This window comes from Coregonus clupeaformis, chromosome 18 (genome assembly GCF_020615455.1).
Source record: "Coregonus clupeaformis isolate EN_2021a chromosome 18, ASM2061545v1, whole genome shotgun sequence".
In the NCBI taxonomy this organism is placed as follows: domain Eukaryota; kingdom Metazoa; phylum Chordata; class Actinopteri; order Salmoniformes; family Salmonidae; genus Coregonus; species Coregonus clupeaformis.
The window spans coordinates 20,738,600-20,761,136 of record NC_059209.1 but is presented as its reverse complement, the minus strand read 5'-3'; the positions used below and the strand labels follow the sequence as shown (position 1 = coordinate 20,761,136).

General features: G+C 45.1%; 2 pseudogenes; both read left to right on the top strand.

Annotated features, from left to right (window-relative positions):
- The first annotated feature begins 299 nt into the window (after positions 1-299).
- Positions 300-14,092, top strand: LOC121550728 (annotated as a pseudogene).
- A 115-nt stretch (positions 14,093-14,207) lies between these two features.
- LOC121550727 lies at positions 14,208-16,763 on the top strand (annotated as a pseudogene).
- Positions 16,764-22,537: the final 5,774 nt, after the last annotated feature.

The following is a 22,537-nucleotide window of genomic DNA, read 5'->3' as shown; positions in this document are numbered from 1 at the left end:
TTAGAAAATGTTTGTTTTGCCAGAACTGTATGCCTGTTTTCCTCTGTAGAAAAGAGTAAAGACAAACGTATAGTGATAGAGTTAAGGCTGAAGCGTACAACCAGAGAGGGCTTCCTCAGCAACGCAGTGCTCCCACTATTGGAGCACGGCATGATGGAAAGTGACAGCACCGCCCGGGGCGGCCACGGAGAGGGCGGAGTCTAAGAGAGGGGTGAGCTGTGCTGCTTCATCAGTGTGTGGATGCAGTAAGCCACAGGGACGGGCCAGAGAAACATGGCATATCTGACACAGTGGCAGACATGGCGACACCCCAGCCAAGGTGAGGTCATCCCAAAGACCACTGGGGGATCGAAGGTCACAGGATACAGGGAAGAATCAGCCACAGGGCACAGGGGGGAATCGCAGACACCTCAGGCTCATAGGGGCTACGGAGGGTCTAAGCAGACAGCACTCCTCACGGAGGGAACAGAGTACTCCTGTCTGTATTTATACACATCACAGGGATTTTATGTTATGTTTATGTTGCACCAGTTATTGATTTTATAAAATAAATGACCCGGAGGCATGTTACAGAGCAATTCTATGATCTGTGGTTAAAAATATTTTTTTAAATCTGTGACATCACAGGGTAGGATTCAAAGTAAAGGGTAGGATTTTAAACCTACAGCAAGTTTTTAGCCAGAGGGAGGGTATTTTCTTGCTCCCCAGGTCACCAAGAATCTCATAGTGTTTGAAAGTCACTGTTTTTTAAATGTTTTAACTTTTGATGATGTCATGCCCTGCTGGAAAAAACAGCATAGACCAGCATAAATTTCAATCTGGTCCATGCTGGTCCATGCTAGTCTATGCTGGTTAGTGTGGTCGGATGCTGGTCAAGCTGGTCTGACCAGCATGGCCTATCTGGTCAAGCTGGTCTGACCAGCATGGTCTAACTGGTTCTGCTGACTGACCAGCATGGTCTAGCTGGTTATGATGGCAGACCAGTCTTCATTGTGTTTCGCTGGTTACCAGCCTTCGTTGTGTTTTCTCTGGTGACCAGCCTTCGTTGTGTTTTCTCTGGTGACCAGCCTTCGTTGTGTTTTCTCTGGTGACCAGCCTTCGTTGTGTTTTTGCTGGTGACCAGCCTTCGTTGTGTTTTTGCTGTTGACCAGCCTTCGTTGTGTTTTTGCTGGTGACCAGTCTTTGCTGTGTTTTTGCTGGTGACCAGTCTTCACTGTGTTTTTGCTGGTGACCAGCCTTTTATGAGTGAGTTTTGTCTTTGTTTTGTCCCTGTAGGGCAGCGTTCCCCAACTGGCGGCCCATGGACCGAATTTGGCCCGCGGGTTGTTTTATTTGGCCCACCAAATAATACATAAACACTTTTATTTTTTTATTTTCATTGTTGGTAATGATCAACTGTAAAAACACCTGGAAATCACCTCCAAGTGATTTTAATTTAAGAAATCTGTTACCAAGTATTCCCACACATAATAGAGAGACACGTGATTGTATACAAATGTAAGCAAGATTTGAAATGATTATGTGTTTGTCAAACACTATATATTGGGCTTCTTGCGGTCAATTTGCAGTCTCCAAATTATTGGACCATTCGCTCAAGAAAAAATAGGCCCGTGGCTGAATCTAGTTGATGATCCCTGCTGTAGGGGATACCTTTTAGGCACTACGTAGAACCCTGTCATGAAGAACCCTCTGGTTACAGAATTCTGTCATTTGTCCCTACGGGGGAACCCTTTTGGGTGACACATAGAACCCTTTAATTTGTCCTTGTAGGGGAACATTGTTTTGTTCCATTTAGAACTGTCTCATGAAGAACCCTCTGGTTCAAGGTAGAACCAATAACAGGTTTTACAGTTGTACTTATAGGATACTTCAGATGTGCTTATGGCACACACTATTAAAAATTACTTGTAATTTGACAGTAAGTTACCAGCTACTGAGTTGCAGTAAAAATACAGTATTTTTGCAGTTGAATTAAGGTGTTAATGTTGAAAAATTATTGCTGTTGTTTACCTTACTTTCACTGCACTTTGAAATGTAGGTGGGGGCAATGGGCTGGCGGGGTCATTAGCATATTTGGGGGTCTAAAATATGTTGTATTTGTGCCAACCGTTAGTGGAAGTATTCTACCAGTTAAAGTGGTTTTATCGTTGATGAAGGTTGAGTACTTAATTTGTCCACTCCCTGTTCTACAATCTTTGTAAGAGCTTGTGCCAATCAAGAGCTGCACTGGTGACTGTGCATTTTAAAGTAACTTAATAACAGTTGGTCACTAGGAAGTTCATGTCTAATTTTCAATAACACTGTGAGCTTGCTGCAAATAGTTATTGTACTTTTCATAGTAACTTAATGTGGCTCACTGACCTGATTGTGTGGCAGGAAGATCACTTTGCTGCCAACCAAGAGGTTGAGGCCAGGTGAGGCTGGGTCCCAAATGTGCTCACCACAAAGAATGTTTAGTAGTTGCCAACTAACGTATAAAGCTTTTTTGTATTTACAAAAGTTCAGTGAAGGTAGTGAGCTTCTGGCAGCTAGTTGCAAGTAAGTTACTGTGCATTTTACAATAACCTACTGACATCTGGACGCCAGTTATGTTGCCAGTTAAGCTGGCAGTAAGTTACTGGCAGCTAGTTAATAATAATATGCCATTTAGCAGAAGCTTTTATCCAAAGCGACTTACAGTCATGCGTGCATACATTTATTTTTTAGTGTATGGGTGGTCCCGTGGATCGAACCCACTACCTTGGCGTTACAAGCGCCGTGCTCTACCAGCTGAGCTACAGTTGCCAGTGAGTTACTAGTAGTGAGGTTACGTTTGATACCGGAGATCCGAGGCATGCGTCGAAATCGCTAAGCAGCTAACTTCGAAGCAGTGTGCCAATGTGTGTATCACTTCATCAGAAGTAGATCATCAATGATGTCCGAAGCTTTGCTTGATCATCACTTTTTCAAACCGTGTGTTACTAAATGCGAGATCCTACTGATTTTGCTGTGGTTCCGGTGCTTTCTTAAATTCCAAGCTGCTTTCAAACAACAACCTCTACTGGACACCGTACTTACAAATATAGTTAGGATTTTGGACAGGAAAGTTTCACTTGATCAGTAGCTTATCAGGTAGAGTAGGGAATTATGGAACATTCAGGGATGTGAGCGTATGAGGTCAAATCCTGTTGAAGGCACACTACTTTGAAAATTGTTTTATGTGAAACCACACTTTCTGCACTGTTGTTCAAATAGCTTTTTGTATTTAGTATAGTATAAGCTTCTGTCTTAAGCATCCTAAATGCCATTGATTCCGTTTTTGAAAAATAGTAAACTTGAAGGGAAAAAAGGGAAGCATGATGCACACCTAGTATTCCTACTGATTATATGCCATTAAAGCCAATGACTTACCACTGCACCACAGAGTTTGGATGAAAGCAGTGTAGAAAAATAAAATGTCTCTGATAATCACACGCTGCTATTTATTGCTGACCAGCAGATATCTCTAATGTGCATTCTGAACAGATAATGAAGCTCAGAGTAATTAACCATTTTTCGGCACAATTTGGTGAAAGCGCTGAAACCTTCAGAAAGCCTTGGTTTCCCATCACTAGTTACAAGCAGTTACTGCCTGTTAAGTTACTTTGAATTTTACAATAACTTACTGGTTGCCAATTAGGTAATACAAAATTCACAGCAACTTCCAGGCAACTAACTTCCATTAAGTTACTGTAGTGCAGCTCATTAATGTCAAATGTTCATACAAATATTGCAGAACTGACAGTGTTAAAAAAAGGTGCTCAACCTTTGACAACATAACCATCAACCACTTAAACTGGTACAACACTTCCACTGACGGTTGGCACAAATACACATACAGTACCAGTCAAACGTTTGGACACACCTACTCATTCAAGGGTTTTTCTTTATTTTTTACTATTTTCTACATTGTACAATAGTAGTGAAGACATTAAACTATGAAATAACACATAGGAATCATGTAGTAACCAAAAAAGTGTTAAACAAATCAAAATATATTTTATATTTGAGTTTCCTCAAAGTAGCCACCTTTGCCTTGATGACAGCTTTGCACACTCTTGGCATTCTCTCAACCAGCTGCATGAGGTAGTCACCTGGAATGCATTTCAATTAACAGGTGTGCCTTCTTAAAAGTTAATTTGTGGAATTTCTTTCCTTCTTAATGCGTTTCAGCCAATCAGTTCTGTTGTGACAAGGTAGGGGTGGTATACAGAAGATAGCCCTATTTGGTAAAAGACCAAGTCCATATTATGGCAAGACACCTCAAATAAGCAAAGAGAAACGAAAATCCATCATTACTTTAAGACATGAAGGTCAGCCAATATGGAAAATTTCAAGAACTTTGAAAGTTTCTTCAACTGCATTAGCAAAACATAAAATAAAATGTGATTTGCCACATGCACCGAATACAACAGGAGTACACCTTACAGTGAAATGCTTACTACAAGCCCTTAACCAACAATGCAGTTTTAAAAAAATAAGTGTTAAGTAAAAAATAGATAAGTAATTTTTTTTTTATTAAAGAGCAGCAGTAAAATAAAATAACAGTAGTGAGGCTATATACAGGGGCTACCAGTACAGAGTCAATGTGCGGGGGCACCGGTTAGTCAAGGTAATTGAGGTATTATGTACATGTGGGTAGAGTTAAAGTGACTATGCATCGATAATAATAGTAGCAGCAGCGTAAAAGAGGGGGTGGGTGGGGTGGGGTAGGGGGGGACAATGCAAATAGTCCGGGTAGCCATGATTAGCTGTTCAGGAGACTTATAGCTTGGGGGTAGAAGCTGTTAAGAAGCCTTTTGGACCAAGACTTGGCACTCCGGTACCGCTTGCCATGCGGTAACAGAGAGAACAGTCTATGATTAGGGTGGCTGGAGTCTTTAACAATTTTTAGGTCCTTCCTCTGACACCGCCTGGTATAAAGGTCCTGGATGGCAGGTAGCTTGGCCCCAGTGATGTACTAGTGTCAGAAGCGGGCGTAGGTGTGGTGTGGGAATCAAATGCAGGATGCAGATGCAAGTCCAAAAATACTTTAATAAAGTCCACAGAATGAACGGCTACAAACAGAGCCGGAGGCACAAGAAAAATAACGCACTCAGCGTAAAAATAACAACACACGCACAACAGTGCGGACTCTCTATCTAGAATAGAGCACAAACTGACTGGCAACACCTGCTGACACGGAACAACTACACACAACCACAAGACAGAAACAACGAGAACTTAAAGGACACATAATCAAGACAAAATGAGAAACAGGTGTACCAAAACAGACCAAACCAAACAAACACAGAAACAACGAACGGTGGCAGCTAGTACTCCGGGGACGACGACCGCCGAAGCCTGCCCGAACAAGGAGAAGGAGCAGCCTCGGCAGAAACCGTGACAGTACCCCCCCGGTGCCGCGCGCCGACCCCGGCCTCGGGGACGACCAGGAGGACGCGGAGCAGGGCGCGTGGGATGACCACGATGGAACTCAGTCAGAAGGGACGGGTCTAAGATATCTCTCCTCGGCACCCAGCACCGCTCCTCCGGACTGTACCCCTCCCACTCCACGAGATATTGGAGACCCCCCATCCGGCGTCTCGAATCCAGGATGGACCGAACTGTGTACGCCGGAGCCCCCTCGATGTCCAGCGGGGCGGAGGAGTCTCTGCTATCTCACAGTCCTGGAGTGGACTAGCTACCACCGGCCTGAGGAGAGACACATGGAACGAGGGGTTAATATTCTTATAATCAATAGGAAGTTGTAATCTGTAACACACCTCGTTCAACCTCCTCAGGACTTTAAAAGGCCCCACAAACCGCCAACCCAGCTTCTGGCAGGGCAGGCGGAGGGGCAGGTTTCTGGTCGAGAGCCAGACTCGATCTCCCGGTGCGTACACCGGTCCCTCACTGCGGTGGAGATCGGCGCTCGCCTTGTGTCGACGGATGGCCCGGTGCAGATGTACGTGAGCAGCGTTCCACGTCTCCTCCGAGCGCCGCACCCACTCATCCACCGCAGGGGCCTCGATCTGGCTCTGATGCCAGGGTGCCAGAGCCGGCTGGTACCCTAATACACATTGGAAAGGTGTGTAGTTCTGTCAGAAGCGGGCGTAGGTGTGGTGTGGGAATCAAATGCAGGATGCAGATGCAAGTCCAAAAATACTTTAATAAAGTCCACAGAATGAACGGCTACAAACAGAGCCGGAGGCACAAGAAAAATAACGCACTCAGCATAAAAATAACAACACACGCACAACAGTGCGGACTCTCTATCTAGAATAGAGCACAAACTGACTGGCAACACCTGCTGACACGGAACAACTACACACAACCACAAGACAGAAACAACGAGAACTTAAAGGACACATAATCAAGACAAAATGAGAAACAGGTGTACCAAAACAGACCAAACCAAACAAACACAGAAACAACGAACGGTGGCAGCTAGTACTCCGGGGACGACGACCGCCGAAGCCTGCCCGATCAAGGAGAAGGAGCAGCCTCGGCAGAAACCGTGACAACTAGGCCATATGCACTACCCTCTGTAGTGCCTTGCGGTCGGAGGCCGAGCAGTTGCCATACAAGGCGTGATGCAACCAGTCAGGATGCTCTCGATGGTGCAGCTGTAGAACTTTTTGAGGATCTGAGGACCCATGCCAAATCTTTTCAGTCTCCTGATGGGGAATAGGCTTTGTCGTGCCCTCTTCTTGATTGTCTTGGTGTGTTTGGACCATGATAGTTTGTTGGTGATGTGGACACCAAGGAACTTGAAGCTCTCATCCTGTTCCACTACAGCCCCGTCGATGAGAAATAGGGTGTGCTCAGTCCTCTTTTTTTTCCCTGTAGTCCACAATCATCTCCTTTGTCTTCATCACGTTGAGGTAGAGGTTGTTATCCTGGCACCACACGGCCAGGTTTCTGACCTCCTCCCTATAGGCTGTCTCATCATTGTCGGTGATCAGGCCTACCACTGTTCTGTCGTTGGCAAACATAATGATGTTGTTGGAATCGTGACTGGCCATGCAGTCATGGGTGAACAGGGAGTACAGGAGGGAACTGAGCACGCACCCCTGAGGGGCCCCCATGTTGAGGATCAGCGTGGCAGATGTGTTGTTACCTACCCTTACCACCTGGGGGCAGCCCGTCAGGAAGTCCAGGATCCAGTTGCAGAGGGATGTGTTTAGTTCCAGGGTCCTTAGCTTAGTGATGAGCTTAAAGAGCACCATGGTGTTGAATGCTGAGCTGTAGTCAATGAATAGCATTCTCATGTAGCTGTTCCTCTTGTCCAGGTGGGAAAGTGCAGTGTGGAGTGCAATAGAGATTGCATCATCTGTGGATCTGTTGGGGAGGTATGCAAATTGGAGTGGGTCTAGGGTTTCTGGGATAATGGTGTTGATGTGAGCCATGACAAGCCTTTCAATGCACTTCATGGCTACAGATGTGAGTTCTACGGGTCGGTAGTAATTTATGCAGGTTATCTTAATGTTCTTGGGCACAGAGACTATGGTGGTCTGCTTGAAATATGTTGGTATTAGAGACTCAGTCAGGGACATGTTGAAAATGTCAGTGAAGACACTTGCCAATTGGTTAGCGCATGCTCGGAGTACATGTCCTGGTAATCCGTCTGGCCCTGCCGCCTTGTGAATGTTGACCTGCTTGAAAGTCTTACTCACATCGGCTATGGAGAGCGCGATCACATCCGGAACAGCTGATGCTCTCATGCATGCTTCAGTGTTGCTTGCCTCGAAGCGAGCATAGAAGTGATTTAGCTTGTCTGGTAGACTCGTGTCACTGGGCAGCTCGCGGCTGTGCTTCCTTTTGTAGTCTGTAATAGTTTGCAAGCCCTGCCACATCCGACGAGCATTGGAGCCGGTGTATTACGATTCGATCTTAGTCCTGTATTGACTATTTGCCTGTTTGATGGTTCGTCGGAGGGCATAGCGGGATTTCTTATAAGCTTCCGGGTTAGAGTCCCGCTCCTTGAAAGCGGCAGCTCTACTCTTTAGCTCAGTGCAGATGTTGCCTGTAATCCATGGCTTCTGGTTGGGGTATGTACGTACAGTCACTGTGGGGACGATGTCATCGATGCACTTATTGATGAAGCCAGTGACTGATATGGTGTACTCCTCAATGCCATCTGAAGAATCCCGGAACATATTCCAGTCTGTGCTAGCAAAACAGTCCTGTAGCTTAGCATCTGCGTCATCTGACCATTTCCTTATTAACCGAGTCACTGGTGCTTCCTGCTTTAGTTTTTGCTTCTATTTAACATGCTGGTAGAAATTTGGTAGAACGGATTTAAGTTTCCCTGCATTAAAGTCCCCGGCCACTAGGAGCGCTGCCTCTGGATGAGCGTTTTCTTGTTTTCTTATGGCCTTATACAGCTCATTGAGTGCAATCTTAGCGCCAGCATCGGTTTTTGGTGGTAAATAGACAGCTACGAAAAATATAGAGAAAACTCTCTTGGTAAATAGTGTGATCTACAACTTATCATGAGATACTCTACCTCAGGCGAGCAAAACATCAAGACTTCCTTAGTATTAGATTTCGTGCACCAGCTGTTGTTTACAAATATACAGAGTCAGCCATTTCGATCCTGCCGATGGAGCATATATCCCGCCAGCTGTATGATATCCATGTCATCGTTAAGCCACGACTCGGTGAAACATAAGATATTACAGTTTTTAATGTCTCGTTAGTAGGATATCCTTGATCTTAGGTCGTCCATTTTGTTTTCCAATGATTGTACATTAGCTAATAGGACTGATGGAAGAAGCAGATTACTCGCCGTCGGATCCTTACAAGGCACCCCGACCTACGTCCACGATATCTCCGTCTCTTTCTCATGCGAATGACGGATATTTGAGCCTTGTCGGGTGTCTGTAGAATATCCTTCGCATCCGACTCGTTGAATAATTTTTTGGGGTCGAATACGAGGTGAGTAAACGCTGTTCTGATATCCAGAAGCTCTTTTTGGTCATAAGAGACAGTAGCAGAAACAATGTGTACAGAAACAATTACAAATAACGCGAAAAACACACATAATAGCACAATTGGTTAGGGGGCCATCTCTTCAAACCATCAACCGCTATTATGAAACTGGCTCTCATGAGGACCGCCACAGGAATGGAAGACCCAGAGTTACCTCTGCTGCAGAGGATAAATTCAGTAGAGTTACCAGCCTCAGAAATTGCAGCCAAATAAATGCTTCACAGAATTCAAGCAACAGACACATCTCAACATCAACTGTTCAGAGGAGACTGTGTGAATCAGGCCTTCATGGTCGAATTGCTGAAAAGAAACCACTACTAAAGGACACCAATAAGAAGAGACTTGCTTGGGACAAGAAACACGAGCAATAGACATTAGACCGGTGGAAATTTGTCCTTTGGTCTGGAGTCCAAATTTGAGATTTTTGGTTCCAACCGCCATGTCTTTGTGAGACGCAGTGTGGGTGAACGGATTATCTCTGCATGTGTAGTTCCCACCGTGAAGCATGGAGGAGGAGGTGTTATGGTGTGGGGGTGCTTTGCTGGTAACACTGTCTGTGATTTATTTAGAATTCAAGGCACACTTAACCAGCATGACTACCACAGCATTCTGCAGCGATATGCCATCCCATCTGGTTGGGCTTAGTGGGACTATCATTTGTTTTTCAACAGGACACTGACCCAACACACCTCCAGGCTGTGTAAGGGCTATTTTACCAAGAAGGAGAGTGATGGAGTGCTGCATCAGATGACTTGGCATCCACAATGACCCGACCTCAACCCAACTGAGATGGTTTGGGATGAGTTGGACCACAGAGTGAAGGAAAAGCAGCCAACAAGTGCTCACCATATGAGGGAACTCCTTCAAGACTGTTGGAAAAGCATTCCTCATGAAGCTGGTTGAGAGAATGCAAAGAGTGTGTAAAGCTGTCATCAGGGCAACGGGTGGCTACTATGAAGAATCTCAAATATAACATATATTTTTATTTGTGTCATGTTCGTTCATAGACGGGACGGACCAAGGCGCAGCGTGATATGCATACATGTTTATTTTAAACTTAATAAACAACGACAAAACAATAAACCAACGAAACGTGACATCCAAAGATACCACATAACAAACCTCACACGGAACAAGATCCCACAACACCTAATTGCCAATAGGCTGCCTAAGTATGCTCCCCAATCAGAGACAACGAGCGACAGCTGCCTCTGATTGGGAAACACACCCGGCCAAACATAGATCTAGACATACTAGATAGAAAACATAGAACTACACAACATAGAAAATCACACCCTGACTCAACAAATAAGAGTCCCCAGAGTCAGGGCGTGACAATTTGTTTAACACTCATTTGGTTACTACATGATTCCATATGTGTTATTTCATAGTTTTGATGTCTTCACTATTATTCTACAATGTAGAAAATAGTACAAATAAAGAAAAACCCTTGAATGAGTAGTTGTGTCCAAACTTTTGACTGGTACTGTATATTGTATCATGCCCCCAAATGTGCTTATGAGCCCCACCGGTACATTGCCCCCACCTACATTTCAAAGCGCGGTAATGATTGCACCTTATATTCAAAATATTGGTTAGAAAAATGTACCGTTATACTAGATTATCCCACATGTTCCCTAAAAGGAACCGACCAGTACCATGTGACTATCTATGTGTACCTCTGAAGGTACCTTATTTGTAATTTGACCTTTTTTGTACCCCAGGGAACAACACTGTACCCTAACCGTACATTAATTTTGAGAGTTTGTGGACATATGTTCTTGGTAATAAAGATATAGCTGGTGGCACTGCTGAAACATTAATGCACTTAATGCATGCAAGTTCAAATCCCCAAAGCATTTATCCACACTTTACATCAATTGTCCCTGAGCACTCCCATTTTTACGTTGGTGTTGTCAGATAATCGGACAATTATTGACTTGATTCTGGGCAACTTTTAGCAAAGTGCAGAAATGTATTCTTGCCAATAAATCTGTAGCCAATCTCTGTCATGCTCACAGACCTGGTGGTGTAGAAGGTAATTCAGGTCATTAGCAACCAAGAAGTTGTGAGTTCAAATCCCAGGAGAGGTATGGTCTCAAGTAAACAGCATTCAGCTGTATACTGTCTTTCTACAGCAATAACACCTTAATTGAGCTGTTGTTTACCTTCCTTTCACTGCAACAGTGTACAGTAAAATTACAGGAACTTGTAACTAGTGTAGCATTTCATTGCATAAAATGAAAATATGTTGGAGAGGGAAAGAACTGGGCCCGGTTAACCAAAGCATCTTAAAGCATCTTCATCGTTAGAACCTTCGTAGGAGCGTCATTAAGTCTCTGAGCTGTTTCTCAAAACCATTGTTTCTAAAGTTGCTCTTGAAAACTCTTCGAACAGCTAAGTGCGTCGTTAGATGTTTTTTTGCCCTTCTGCGTCACTTTATACACAGAAGATCTCTGCTAAACACAAAATCAAGACGATTATCTGTCTTTCTGTAACCACCGATAACTTCAGAACTAATGTGACTACAAATGCAAAGTTGCCAATTTCTTTGCAATTGTTACTAACAACATTTTAGTCATTTAGCAGACGCTCTTATCCAGAGCGACTTACAGTTAGTGAATACATTTTTCTTTTATATACTGCCCCCCCCGTGGGAATGAACCCACAACCCTGGCGTTGCAAACGCCATGCTCTATCAACTGAGCTACATCCCTGCCGGCCATTCCCTCCCCTACCCTGGACGACGCTGGGCCAATTGTGCGCCGCCCATGAGTCTGCCGGTCGCGGCCGGCTGCGACAGAGCCTGGATTCAAACCAGGATCTCTAGTGGCACAGTTAGCACTGCGATGCAGTGCCTTAGACCACTGCGCCACTCAGGAGAGTGAAGGATATAAAGACACTTCAAATGAAAACCGAGATAACTGTATTAAAAGATAAATACAGTATAGGCTACATAGATCTATATATTTCAATGACATGTTCATTCAATTTAATTTTATCTAGCTATTTGTACGCTACTGTCTGTAAATGTGTAACATTCTTGATTTAGTGCATTATTATAGGGTAAGCATTAGAATAAGCCACCTCAATATTTGTAGCCATAGGTGATAATATCTCTCTAGGAGCTGGTCCGTCGTCAGTATTGTGGAATAATTCTAATGTTAAGGTGAAATTTGAAAGGGAGAACGCTGATCTGAGAGCAGCGCTGCCTTTCTTTCGATCCTATCAGTATCGGCACAAGCCTCAACGACGCACTTAGCAAACGTTCTCTCTGAGTGATGTTTTGGGAAACGCATGTTACATCTTCGGCCATTGAAGGAAAGATACATCGTTAAAACTCGTAAGCCTATGTTCCATCGCTATCAGCCTATGTTCCATCGCTATCGGGAAACCAGCCCAGGATGGTTCTTCACAACCATCACAGCAGTAAAGAACCCTTCCGGATATGCCCCCCAAAAATGGTTACACATATCACCCTCACCCTTGACAAAGAACCCTTCAATTATCTGGAGAGTGTATGCTGGTCCAGCATGGTCTAGCTGGTCAAGCTGGTCTGCAAAACCACACCCATCATTATCATATTTCCCAGCATGCTCTATTGCAGTTTGAATTTTAGAATAGTTTGTTTCAATATCTGTGTTTTTGCATGTACATTGATTGATGAATTAATCAATTAATTTATCTTATGTTACACAAAGATAAATAGCATACATTTTTCTAAACTAATCCAATCTGCCAGCGTAAACACAACAAAGGCTGGTCACCAGTGAAAACACAACAAAGGCTGGTCACCAGTGAAAACACAACAAAGGCTGGTCACCAGCCTATGCCGGTCTATGCTGTTTATTTTCACATCAGAGTTGGGTTGAACCTTTTAACAAAATGTTATTTTCTACAAAAAATTATAAATGCGCCATTTTCACATATGTAGACATTGGTATTGTGCTGGAGATAATGAAAATGGTGTTGAAAAGTGGTGGAATTGCCCTTTAATAAAGACTCAAACTCAGAAAAAAAAAAGACAGTGCTAACCACTACCTCTTATGTAGAATCTACGAGGTAGTGAGAAACAGATGTTAAGAATAATCTCATCTGTAACCTACAGCCTTTATAAAAGTATCTAAGAGTTAATAAGAAATAGACCAGGAAGAGATTGCAGAGATGCAAAAGCCATCTATAGTAAAAAGATCAAGAGGAGATGCACACAGCTACAACTCAGTTAGCAGACACAGCAGTGGAAGAACTCCAGGTCTTCATTCCATTGGACACGCAATCGCAACAACGCCTCATCCAATTGGATAGAGGAGAATTCTGATTATCAAACATCAATCCCATTGGACAGATTTGTTAATCAACCTACACTGGATGAGATCAACTAGATAAGAAACTGGATGCTAAAAGTAATTCCCTTAAACAAACTACATAACGACCAAGACATCATTCCAGCAGACCAGAAGGCTGGTCTCGGTTCAATTTGGACTATTGGTGGTTTGGATCATCAGCTCCTGGGGTTGGTTGAGTAATACATGTGTCCTCTATGACAAGACAATCCACTACTGGTTGTCCATTCACAGCAGTTCCTGCCCTCACAGCAACCTAACTGCCGTTTGCTAGGATGTATGCAATCTCAAACTCAACTTTTCTATTGTTCCATCAAACTACCAGGCTCTCTGTTTCAAGATCAGGAGTGGATCTGTGATGCAGTCTGGAGAGCTCTCTTGATTTTCCACCACTGAGACCATTCACACATGAGGCTGTCTGCCCACGATTCTGCCTGGAACCTTCAAGGGGCTGTCCCATGTAAAGAGACTATATTTTCTGTGTGTCACAGTGTTACAATTCCTCACTTCTATCTAACACATTCAGTGACCTGATTAATCTTGAGGAATTGTCCATTGCGAACTACAGGCTTTCTGTGATGGTACTGGATGCATTGGGAGGGATCCCTCTTCTGAAGAAACTCACAGTCAACACATGTACACAGGAGCGCTCTGATTTGCTATGTAGGATAGTCAATATGTCAAAGTCATTGACGACCCTAGACTTTAATTCAGATGGGACAGTCATTTTGAGACACCAACAGAGCTGTTCTTGAGCTTCCTTATTTCTATTGTCTTCAAGATTTCTTTACTTGCCTAAAGCACACTGTTTAGAAAAAGGAGCATTCAAATGCTTTGAAAACATCTCATCTCTTTCTTTGCCTGACAACGATGAGCTACAGACACAGCTTCTGCAGTCTGGTATCAGCAGACTGCGTCATTTTGGGTACAACAAGAAAAACTTTTATTTTGAATCTGTTTGTGAGATTGTATTAAAAAAATCAATCAGACAAGTTCATATACAGTTGAAATCGGAAGTTTACATACACTTAGGTTGGAGTCATTAAAACTCGTTTTTCAACCACTCCACAAATTTCTTGTTAACAAACTATAGTTTTGGCAAGTCGGTTAGGACATATACTTTGTGCATGACACAAGTAATTTTTCCAACAATTGTTTACAGACAGATTATTTAACTTATAATTCACTGTATCACAATTCCAGTGGGTCAGAAGTTTACATACACTAAGTTGACTGTGCCTTTAAACAGCTTGGAAAATTCCAGAAAATGATGTCATGGCTTTAGAAGCTTCTGGTAGGCTAATTGACATCATTTGAGTCAATTGGAGGTGTACCTGTGGATGTATTTCAAGGCCTACCTTCAAACTCAGTGCCTCTTTGTTTGACACCCTGGGAAAATCAAAAGAAATCAGCCAAGACCTCAGAAAAAAAATTGTAGACCTCCACAAGTCTGGTTCATCCTTGGGAGAAATTTCCAAACGCCTGAAGGTACCACGTTCATCTGTACAAACAATAGTACGCAAGTATAAACACCATGGGACCACGCAGCCATCATACCGCTCAGGAAGGAGACACGTTCTGTCTCCTAGAGATGAACGTACTTTGGTGCGAAAAGTGCAAATCAATCCTAGAACAACAGCAAAGGACCTTGTGAAGATGCTGGAGGAAACATGTACAAAAGTAACTATATCCACAGTAAAACGAGTCCTATATCGACATAACCTGAAAGGCCACTCAGCAAGGAAGAAGCCACTGCTCCAAAACCGCCATAAAAAAACCAGACTACGGTTTGCAACTGCACATGGGGACAAAGATCGTACTTTTTGGAGAAATGTCCTCTGGTCTGATGAAACAAAAATATAACTGTTTGGCCATAATTACCATCGTTATGTTTGGAGGAAAAAGGGGGACGCTTGCAAGCCAAAGAACACCATCCCAACCGTGAAGCATGGGGGTGCCAGCATCATGCTGTGGGGGTGCTTTGCTGCAGGAGGGACTGGTGCACTTCACAAAATAGATGGCATCATGAGGAAGGAAAGTTATGTGGATATATTGAAGCAACATCTCAAGACATCAGTCAGGAAGTTAAAGCTTGGTCGCAAATGGGTCTTCCGATTGGACAATGACCCCAACCATACTTCCAAAGTTGTGGCAAAATGGCTTAAGGACAACAAAGTCAAGGTATTAGAGTGGCCATCACAAAGCCCTGACCTCAATCCTATAGATGATTTGTGGGCAGAACTGAAAAAGCGTGTGCGAGCAAGGAGGCCTACAAACCTGACTCAGTTACACCAGCTCTGTCAGGAGGAATGGGCCAAAATTCACCCAAGTTATTGTGGGAAGCCATTCTTCAAGTCCGTCGTCAGCCTCACAGCAATAGCGGAGCACCTCCTGTGTGGATCTCACTTCGCTGCAAAGTAGTTCCCCTCCCTGGAGTATTTTGACTTCCAGTCTATGCTCTAGCAGAGTTTGTAGACATGACTGACCTGAATACACTTGTGCAGCTGAGGTATCTTAAGCTGAAATGGGTGGACCTCATCCTGCAATCAAGGCTGGCCATCATGTTCCGCAACCTGACCAGGCTGGAGAACCTGAACCTCTGGAGGAGGAGCTGAGCAGAGACCTGCACTCCCTCAGGCAGCTGTCAATCAAAGTCAAAGAGGATTTCAGTGTGTTGAAGGACTTCCCAGAGTCCCTGACCAGCCTGAGTTATCTGTTGTTTTACAGACCTCGTCTGCACTGCAGATGTGAAGACACCTGGATGGACACCTGGGCCAGGGTCAGAGGCATATCCAGGTCATTATCTGGCACACCAATAAGGCTGATCTGACCTGCAAAGATGAGAACGGCATCCATAACTTCACCAGGTACTCAGAGGCCAACTGTTCCCTGGATGTGGGCTTTGTCCTGTTCATCTTCACCTCTCTGGGCCTGCTCCATCAGCTGGCTGAGGACTACCTGCTGGCATGCTTCCATATCATTCGTGGCTGACTGGGGAAGAAGGTACAGAAGCCTTTGTGTCGTACAGTGGTAGAGATGAGTGCTGGGTGCTGGAGCAGCTGCTGCCGGGCCTGGAGCAGAGGGGCCTCCCTTCCTGCATCTCTGTCTGCATAGCAGGAACTTCCAGCTGGGGAAGAACATTGTGGACAATATCACAGACAACCTCTACGGCAGCCGCCACACCCTGTGTGTGGTGAGTCGTCATTACCTGCGCAGTAACTGGGGCTCACTGGAGCTGCGACTGGCCACCCTCGGTCTGCTGGTAGAGCACAGGGACAACCTCATCCTGGTCTTCCCAGGGAACATCCCCCCTCGGTCAAGACCAGGACCTACCTAGACTGGCTCAAGGACCCAGCCCTGCAGTCTGCCTTCTGGGACCGTCTGTGGACCAAACTGGCCCCTCCTGAACTAGATCCCAGACAGTAACACAACACAGATATACATGTCTACATACAGTGCATTCAGAAATGGTGATAATGTGTGTCCTCATGTTCATAGGTGGACTGGATTCAGTACATTGCAGTGAACTCAGCCACAGCCCATCCTCATTATGACCGAGGAGGGGCCTCGTACAACATGGGCAACTCTTACGGCAAGGGTGGTATGCTATCTATCTATATATCTATCTACAGTGCATTCGGAAAGTATTCAGACCCCTTGACTCTTTCGCATTTTGTTACGTTACAGCCTTATTCTAAAATTGATTAAATCGTTTTTTCCCCTCATCAATCTACACACAATACCCCATAATGATAAAGTGAAAACAGGTTTGTAGAATTTCCTGAAAATTTATTTAAAAAAAAAAAACGGAAATATGGATGGGGAGCATCACTACACAGCTATTTTCAGTTTTCTCCAGAGATGTTCCATCTGGTTCAAGTCCGGGCTCTGGCTGGACCACTCAAGGACATTCAGAGACTTGTCCCGAAGCCCTCCTGCGTTGTCTTGGCTGTGTGCTTAGGGTCGTTGTCCTGTTGGAAGTTGAACCTTCGCCCCAGTCTGAGGTCCTGAGCGCTCTGGAGCAGATTTTAATCAAGGATCTCTCTGTACTTTGCTCTGTTCATCTTTCCATTGATCTGACTGGTCTCCAAGTCCCTGCCGCTGAAAGACATCCCCACAGCATGATGCTGCCACCATGCTTCACCGTAGGGATGGTGCCAGGTTTCCTCCAGACGTGATGCTTGGCATTCAGGCCAAAGAGTTCAATCTTGGTTTCATCAGACCAGAGAATCTTGTCTCTCATGGTCTGAGAGTCTTTAGGTGCCTTTTGGCAAACTCCACAAGGGCTGTCATGTGCCTTTTACTGAGGAGTGGCTTCCATCTGGCCACTCTACCATAAAGGCCTGATTGGTGGAGTGCTGCAGAGATGGTTGTCCTTCTGGAAGATTCTCCCATCTCCACGGAGGAACTCTGGAGCTCTGTCAAAGTGACCATCAGATTCTTGGTCACCTCCCTGACCAAGGCCCTTCTCCCCCGATTGCTCAGTTTGGCCGGGTGGCCAGCTCCAGGAAGAGTCTTGAGGGGGAGTATTTTTATTTATTCAACATTCCAGATGCATTTTCTTGTTTCATGTTTTGTGTCGTTACTGTTTATTTTTTTGCCTTGCTTTTAATAAAGTTGCCTGTTAGAGGGAAGATACAGTATATATATAATATGCCTTGATCATTTTAGACCACACACACTGTAGGGTCACAGATTGTGCGGGACAGTTCCGCATTTTGTCCCTTTGTCCCATGTCCGCAACCATACAATTTTGTCCCGCATTTTATCAAATTTAAATTCAAACACCACAAATGTAGATTTTTTTTTGATTTGTCCTTTATTTCAGTCACACATTCCAACCTGTCTCTTGAGTCACGTTGCTCTTATGAAAATATATATATCATAAGGATGTAGTAGCCTACGCCTACATTAAACACTTCTCCAATCGTTGTTGAGATCTGATATTCTGCCCAGCGCATGACGACATATAGGCAAATGTCATTATCAACCAATCATATTTCTCAAATCTTTTCAGACTCAATTCCAGCTAAACTTGGAGAGGACAGTTTAGAGTTAGGCCTAACTACTTACAAAAAGCGTGCTTCTGATGAAGAGCTACAAAAGTAACTAAATAGCCGCATTAGACTGAAAGATAAGATAATTTCGTCAAACTTGTGAGGCTCTCCATGGTCATTAGTTGCTCATTCAACATACAGTATTTGCTGCTACTTCACTCAATCCCGTTTAAAAACTCTCCCTTCCTAACTATTTTACATTCCCTGAGACCAACCAGAAATGTTTCCTTGGCCAAATATTTCCAGATTTTCATAAAACAGCTACACATGTGGTCTCTCGTTTCTGCATCACCAAATTTTGCACGAGGCAAAAGAGATGGCTAGGTGCGCTTCAATTTCTCATTCGTTGCAGTGGACCGCAGGGGTGTAGTGCTGCCCGAGCTTCTCACAATTGTACTCATTTAGTAAAGTTAGATCAACGCTGAATCAATGTCTTGGAAGATCTCATAATGATTCATTAGTATTCTACATAACATAACGAAATATAATAGCATAGTCTAACATTACTGTTACACCAAAAACACCACCTCTTTCTTATGAGATTTTTGGAAGGTTAGCTGAATAGTGCGGCGAAAACTCTACAGCATGCACCACTAGGCAGAATGTGCTTTGATTTAAACAAAATATACAGTAAGTCCTTCAGTGTCTTCAGAAAGTATTCACACCCCTTGACTTTTTCCACAATTTGTTGTGTTACAGTGGGATTAAAACTGACTTAACTGTCATTTTCTGTCAACGATCTACAGTATAAGATTGCATGTATAAGCTAAGGTAGTTGTCTGAGGTCTAGAGATCTTATTTACAAGTGGGCATAAAGTACAGAGGAACTTTTAACCAAGAACCTTTAATGACAATGGTAATTAGCTTACGATAAATATGGAAGTAAACTGAGGTTGTCTTCTAACACACAACCCAATTTCTGCAGGATCAGTGTGTGTGTGTGTGTGTGTGTGTTGGTTATGAACCTTTCCCACAGTAATGTGCTTCTAGTCGGGATGTTTAAATTGTTTTTGAGGATGTAGTACACTATGTATACAAAAGTATGTGGACACACTTTCAAATTAGTGGATTCGGCTATTTCAGCCACACCCGTTGCTGACAGGTGTATAAAATCAAGCACACAGCCATGGACAAACATTGGCAGTAGATCAACTGTCTGATTGGGTTTGCAAAAAGTCATCAACGAAAAGGAATTTCCTCTTCTATTTTCACACAACTTTTAACCTAAATTCAATGACAGGGTGAAATCTTTGGTTGATTTCACATTGAATTCACGTTAGTTGACAACTAAACCAAATGTAAATCAGAACTAGACGTTGAACTGACGTTTGTGCACAGTGGGTTGTTTGTGCTGTGTGTCTGTTAAGGCTGTGACGTCACGAGAGGCTACACAGCTTTCAGCGGGGTTGCTCAAGTAGTGCAAGGAGACAAGGTTCAAACAAACCAAGGATTTTATTATAGGTCTTGGGAAATTAACGAAAATATAACAAAAGTCTGTTCTCTTGTGGCTCTTTAAGGGTTAACAGTTCAGGGATGTCTCTTCCACATCCAACATCATAATTCTCACTCGCTCAGATAACTTTTCCCCAGCCTTACTGTAGTCCACGTTGCAGCTAGTGGCCAACCCAGCAAAAAGTCCTTCCAAATGTCTCTCACGTATTTCCACAGGTGCAGATATCCAAAGGTGAGTATTTCCCAAAGGTAAGTATCTCCAAATCCTTATATTCCTCATGGAAGTGGACGTGCAGCACTCTTGTCCTCCCCAGAGCCCAGGTTGGAGACTGTGTCTCTTCACCCCCCACACACTCCCTCAGTGTCTCTTCCCTTCCCCAAACCTTCAGCTCATCAGCTCCTCATTTGTTTCAGCTGCGTGGGAAGATTGGCCATAGAGGGGTGGAGTTCCCGACCATACCAGCAGATGGAGCCATAGCTGTCTGGGTTTGCAGCCACCTCAGGGGGATGTAACGTCCCTCCAGGACACAGCCTCTCGTGACATCACACATCCCCCTCCTCGGGACCGACGTCCTCGTCGGGGTAAAGGCAGCGAAGAAGGCATCACGCCGGGAGAGGGCGTCCGCATTGCCGTGGTGCTTGCCAGCCTGCTCTCTCTTCAACTCCTCCACCTCTAGGACCAGGGACTCAGCCTCCTGTTGTCTCTCCTTGAGTTTCTTACTGAACGCATCAGCCTTGGTTTTAGCAGAGTTTAGCTTCTGTTGAGCAGCTTTCAGTTCCTTCTCTCTCTCTGCCTCCGCATTCTTCATCTTGTTCTCCAACACCTTGTACTTCTCCTCTGCCTTCTTCTGGACCTCCTTACTACTGCGCAGGGTCTCCTCACACTCCTCGATGGTCCTGCGCAGCCTCTCCAGCTCCTCCTGTTGCTTATGGAAGGAGCTCTGTTGGAGTTTAGCCTGGAGGATATCTAACTCTTCTGTCTTCATGTCTAACTGTTGCTTTAACAAACGATACCTCTCAGCGGTCCCCTTCAGACCAGACAGTTCTTTGTCCAGATTCTGTAGCTCCGTCTCTGTGTCGGTCTGGGCACCTGCCATCCCTATCAGAGCCCGGGCGGGAGTGAGTAATTCGGAGGATTGCACCGGAGCCTTCCCAGCATGAGTCTTGCCTCTCCGTTTCCGAGGTACTCGGGTTATCCTCTCCTGAGACTCTCTCCAGAGTGGGTAAAAGGCTGGGCAGTCTCGTCCAATTAGGACAGGGACGGGGAGGGAATCAACCACCCCCGCCGTCGTGTGTATGGTTCCCCGTGTGCTGGTCATTGTAAGTTCAGTAATGGGGTATTCTCTGGTGTCCCCATGGACACAGGAAACTGGGAGGACTTTCCCCGGGGTCAGACACGTTGGGCCCACCAAATCCTTACGCACCAGGGTGGCCCGGCTACCAGAATCCAGTAAGGCCTCCACATCATGGTGATTCACAGTTACCGGGCAGGTGGGGGGTCGATCTGGGCCGCCATCTACGACTCCCAAGAGCGAGGCAAAACGGTGTGTGGGTGCTGAGCTGGAGGACTCCGCAGTGGGCATAGGTTCATCGGCTGGTTTCCCACACTGCCAGGAGATATGTCCCATCTCCCCACACCGGTAACACTGTCGAAGTTTCCCCCTCCTGGTGTACTCTTCTTGGACCCGCCTGGTTTCTGGCTCCCCCTGGAGCCGGGATAAGTCCTGACGTGGCTGGGTTCGAGACCTTGGGGTCCTTTGGACGGGTTCTTCCCCCTTTGTGGTGGGGCCGCACTCCTGGGGTCTTTTCGGGAAGCATTCAGCATCTCCGCTGTGGCCTGGTACTTTTCCACAGCTTCCACGGTCAGATCAGCCGTGGTCAAGGCCTGTTGACTGATGAACCGTTTTGCCTCATAAGGCAGGGCGCGTGAGGTAACGATCCACCACAACGGCCTCCACCACCGCCGCTGCTGTATTCCTCTGCGGATCCAGCCATTTCCTTGCGATTCGGACAAGTTCATGCATCTGCGCCCGAGGAGGTTGGTCTGGTTGGAAGGTCCAGCTGTGAAAGCGCTGGGCCATACCAAACTTTGTGAGTCCATATCTGCTGAGGATCTCAGACTTCAGGGCATCATAGTCAGTAACCTGGTCAGGGCCCAGGTCCCGGACAGCATTCAGCGATTCCCCGGTTAGAAAGGGGGCTAACAGACCAACCCACTGTTGCTTGGGCCAGGCTTCCCTAGTGGCCGTGGCCTCAAATGCATGCAGGTATGCCTCAATGTCATCGGTAGCTCCCATCTTAGATATAAAGTCACTTGCCTTTATTGGGCGGGTATTTTGGACCACCCTCTGTCTCTGCAACTGCAATTCCTCTGCCTTCAGAAGGTTGGCTTTCTTTTGCTCCTCCAAGAGAGCCACGTTTGCTTGCATCTGGGCTTGCTGGCCAGCAACAAGGGCTTTCAATATGTCCTCCATTTCAGTCGGCGGGGAGCCTACGGCCAACTTGGAAAACTGGGTGATCAAACCTTCGGTATCCTCCTCTGACATGCACTATTAACGCTTGAGCGTGCCCGTATTCTCCACCATCTGTGACGTCACGAGAGGCTACACAGCTTTCAGCGGGGTTGCTCAAGTAGTGCAAGGAGACAAGGTTCAAACAAACCAAGGATTTTATTATAGGTCTTGGGAAATT